General features: G+C 42.7%; 1 long non-coding RNA gene across 1 annotated transcript; it reads right to left on the reverse strand.

The window, feature by feature from the left end:
• Window positions 1-1,272: 1,272 nt before the first annotated feature.
• On the reverse strand, window positions 1,273-4,374 carry LOC123831106. The gene is made up of 3 exons (XR_006787861.1): window positions 4,243-4,374; window positions 3,558-3,690; window positions 1,273-1,571 (listed from the first exon to the last, which is right to left on the reverse strand). It is a non-coding gene; the product is annotated as an uncharacterized LOC123831106 (long non-coding RNA).
• Between the last annotated feature and the right edge of the window lie 235 nt (window positions 4,375-4,609).

Raw genomic sequence — 4,609 nt, forward strand, 5'->3', positions numbered from 1 at the left:
TGAAAAAAATATAAATCAGTAATCAGACTTGCACAGGAAGATGCCAGAAGTAAACCAGCTGCACATCTGGTCCTACATTCTCACTGGAAGTTTTCTGAGTGCCATTTTTTTCTTAAAAAAAAATCAACCTACTCTTCTGAGTCTTCTTTGTATAAAATTAAAACCGATATTTCTTTTAGGCTATATTGCAATCACCTTAAACTCAACATGTCCAAAAATAGAAAATAGGACTCCCTGTTTCCCCAACAAACACACTGTCCCTCCGCATCTCAGGAGCAGCACTCTCATTCACCCCATCACCCAAACCAGAAGCCTGGATGTCCTCCTCGGGTGCCCTTTTTCCTTACATTGCCCTTTCTGTAGGTCACTAAGCACTGTTAACCTTTCTCAAATCCCTACACTTCTCTCCACTTCTTCCAGTTCACCTGGAGTGCTGAGTGATGGCCATGAAGGTCTCAGACTTATGCTGTGCCTGAAGTGTTCCCACAGCACCCAGCAGCAACGACCCACTCTACCCAGCTGTCCCCAGCTCTCTCTCCTCCCCCCACCCCAAGACTAGCACTGAGGAACAAGGAAAAGGAACTGAGGAGATAGGCAAAGGACAAAGGGCATATCAGTGACTCAGTAGGTAAGGAGGCAACAATGTCATGGTCATGTGCTGCTTCTCTGCAGCCTCTTAGCAATTACAGCTATTTTAAAGTGTGCAGTTCTGTGATGAATACATTCACATACTTGTGCAGCCACCACAACCATTCACCTGCAGAACTTTCCATCTTCCCAAACTGAAACTCTGTGCCCATTAAACACTAGCTCCCCATTCTCCCCTCCCCCTCAGCTCCAGGCAGCCACTGTTCTACTCTTCGTCTCTTATGGATTTAACTGCCCCGGACACTTTGTAGGTGGAACCACGCATTATTGTCCTTTTGTGCCTGGCATATTTCATGTAGCATCATGTCTTCAAGGTTCACCCAAACTGTAGTATGCGTTGGAATTTCATTCTTTTTAAAGGCTGAATAATATTCTATTGTATATATAGACCACATTTTGTTTATCCACTCACCAACCTTTGTGGTGTTGACATTTTTTTCTATTGCGAATAACACTGCTATGAACATTGGTGTGCGATGATCTTTTCAATACTTTCAGGTATATACACAGAAGTACAATTGCTGAATCATATAGTGTAATTGTCTTATGACTTCTTACCTCACAACCAGACTATGAACTCTTAAGAGACAAAGATTGAGTCTTGACACAAATATTTGAATGACTGATCATTAACCCTAGTAAAAAGGATTTTGTAAGAGACTGAAAGTTAAGGAGATAAAGGATGGGGAGGCCAGGAGGGGTTTGGGGCCTTCAAAAGGCTCAGATCCGGACTAAATTTACAAAGCCTTGATTAGGATCTTCAGTGGGTGAGAAGGCAGCCAGCTGGAGGAGGGGGCGGTGCTCCCAGGGAGCTCTGTCACTGTGGGTAGGCTCACAGGCTCTGGAGCCAGGCCATCCGGATCCACCGCCTGGCTCTGCCACTGCCTGGGTTCGAGACCTTCAGCACATTATTTAACTTTTCTCTGTAAAATGGGGATGATAGTGATTAGTTCACAGGGCCATCATGACATTTAAATGAGTTATCACACAAAACACTTAAAATAGGGCACATAGAATGCACTCAACAAATGCTAGCATTATTAACAAAATCAGTGGTGGATAAAGACCAGACTTAGAGTGTGGGTTAAGTCTGGAATCTCAGGAAAGCACCACTTGCGCCAAGGGGCCCGCTTTCACGTGGCCCATTTGGTTGGGAAAGTCAGCGTTATTTAGCACCTGCTTAGTGCCAGGCCTCATTGTTATTATTAGGTGTTATTATTAGTATAGATTATTCACATTTCAGAGGTGTAAAAAATGAGGTGCAGAGATGTTCAATAACTTCCCCAAGATACATGTTTACCAAGTACCTAAGACTAGTTTCACATCTAATCTCAAAGGAAAATGGGTCACGGAGTGAAATACAGGGAGAAAACATCCCAGCTGCATTCAGAAGCCATGCTAGGGTGAATGTGGCTGCTTTCAAGAGGAGAGGAAAAGCCTTGTGAACCATTCTTATGGGGAACGGAGCTGCTAACTCCCAGGACAGCACTTTACATGGGCCTCTGACCCAGCAGAGCTTTCTAGGGGAACCCTGACTCCCCGCATCTACACCTGCTGTAACACACAGGGCCAGGAATTGGGACCGTATTCCCTGTGGCAGAGATGGCCACTTGCTCCCCTTCTATTCCCTTCCTCCTAATCATTGAACTGTGACTGTATCTGGGCACCTGATCACCTAGTAAAGATTACATTTCCCAGCCTCCTTGGAGCCCGGTGTTCTCATGATTGTATTCTGGTCAATGGAGTATTTAGTTAAAGAGTTGTTTGTCAATATCAGAAACCTCAAAAGGAAGTGGCATGACCTTTTTGCCTCTTTCTATGTCCCCTCAGATATGTGGCTAGAGTTCCAGCTGCTGTCTTGGACACGGGGGACCACACCCTAGGAACGGTGGTACAGAGAGCTGAGAAGGGCCTGAACTCTGGACCTATTCGTGCCTGGAGCATCTTCATCTGGAGTGCTTTTATGTGGGAGAGAGAAGCTTTACCTTGCTGAAACCACTATTAGTTTGGATTTCCTGTCACATTGTCTGTTAACTGAGTCTCCATGTGCCATCTATTCAATAGAACCCACTTCTGGTGTTTGCACGATTGGGCTGTCCCATGCTCCAACCCAGTTTGAGGGATGTTGCTCTACCTTCCAGAAGGAGAGAAGAAGATAGACTAGTTTCCAAATATGCTCCTTAACCTCAGTTATCTTTCAGCATCTTCTTTTGGACAAAGGTTGGTAGCCACGGGACCGACAACTCTGTCAGTCTGTCTACTTAGCAGAAAAATAAAACGGTTTCCCCAGTGCAGTGACTCTCAGGAAAGAAGCCACCTCTATGAAGCCAACCATTCTAACTTTGATGACTGAAGAGCGACATGAGTAAGATGTTATTCATAAAACTGAAAAAAATGTTACTAAGTGGGTGCAATTCTTTTAGCTTTGATCTATATCCTATTTTCCCCTTGGAAAATAAATGTAATTTATTTGAGAAGCCAACTTTTATAACCAAGCCTGTAACCATTTGTTTTCATTTATTCATTCCATTCAAAATATTGTCATTCATTTACTCATTCAACATGTGTTAGTTAGTATTTTGAAGTGAAAAGTTTTTTAAAAAGCACTGAAGTAGAACACCTTTTCCCATCATTTCAGACACTTGAGGGACAAAAATGCAGAAGCCTCAGCCCCTGACGGTGCACGAAATGCACGGGTTTGTTGAAAAGAGCACTAACACCCAGGAAGGAACTAGAGCCAACGACCCAGACTGGGCTGGGACTTTCCTGCTAAAAGCTGCTCAAATATAGGGCATATGTTACCTATGTGAATGTAAAGGCTCTGTTAAGTTTTTTTAAGTGGTTTCCCAGGGGAGGGGGGAAAGTGGGTAACTGGGTTGGGCTAGAGGAACAGGCCTCCTCAAACTCACCTCCGAAGTGCCATTCTACCTGCTGAAAGTTCTCGGCCATTTTAACAATCTCTCGTCCCCTAAACATCTTTCCTCTGGGAAGTCTGCTGCTGTCCCCTCCAACCAGAGGGTAAGCCGCTTGGTGCTTCAGAGCCTAAAGAATAAAGTTAGGTCTGTGGGGAGGAGGGTTAATGAAATAATTTCTAAAACCCCCAAAGGGTTAATGATCTCACAGTCACAAGAATTACTATCATTTATTTGAGCACTTACTAACGTGCCAGATAATTTAGGCATGTTAGTGCCTAAATTACAGTCTCATGTGACTGTAATAACAACTGCAAGAGATGTATATTCTTATCTTGTCCATTTCGCAGATGAGAAAATGCAGACATGGAGAGTTCAATAGCATGCTCAAGTTCACAGAAAAGTGGCAGAACCCAGGACTATCAAACTGTAAAGTCCATGTTCTTAATGCACATTTGTTAGGTACAGATGCCACACTCTCTAATCCATTTTCCTTGTTTTGTAACCATTTATATAAATGTCTTTCCAAAATATGAATTCCTTTGGAGACAGACAATATTTTTACCATTTTTATAACACTCTCTGCTTAGAACACAATCCTGGCACACAGTAGGTGCTCAAATGTTTAGTTAATGAGCTATATCAGTCACCACAAATAATCAGAAGCACACTGCATACTCACCAAGTGCGCACAGAGATTTTGCACCTTTCTATTGCTCTGCCCTGTAATTATCGGGGAACATGTCTCCGAATACAGCACAGCTTTTCTCCATATTTACTGAGCACCTCCTAAAAGTCAAGTACTGTGCTTGGTCCTTTAAAACATACAAAAACAATTAAGACATAGCTATTATTCTGGAGCCTTGAGTTTATGAGACGAGATAGACACATAAACAAATGAGTTGACTGCAAAACCAATTGCAATAGGAGGTAAGGTGGAGACATAAATATAACACTTCATTGAATTTGACACCACTGATTGGAAGACGCATCATTATTTTAAGTTATTACTAAGAAATAAAATTATCACTAATTAAACTATACATATC

This window comes from Phyllostomus hastatus, unplaced genomic scaffold (assembly GCF_019186645.2).
Source record: "Phyllostomus hastatus isolate PE091 unplaced genomic scaffold, TTU_PhHast_1.1 phas_scaffold_1674, whole genome shotgun sequence".
NCBI classification, from domain to species: Eukaryota; Metazoa; Chordata; class Mammalia; order Chiroptera; family Phyllostomidae; genus Phyllostomus; species Phyllostomus hastatus.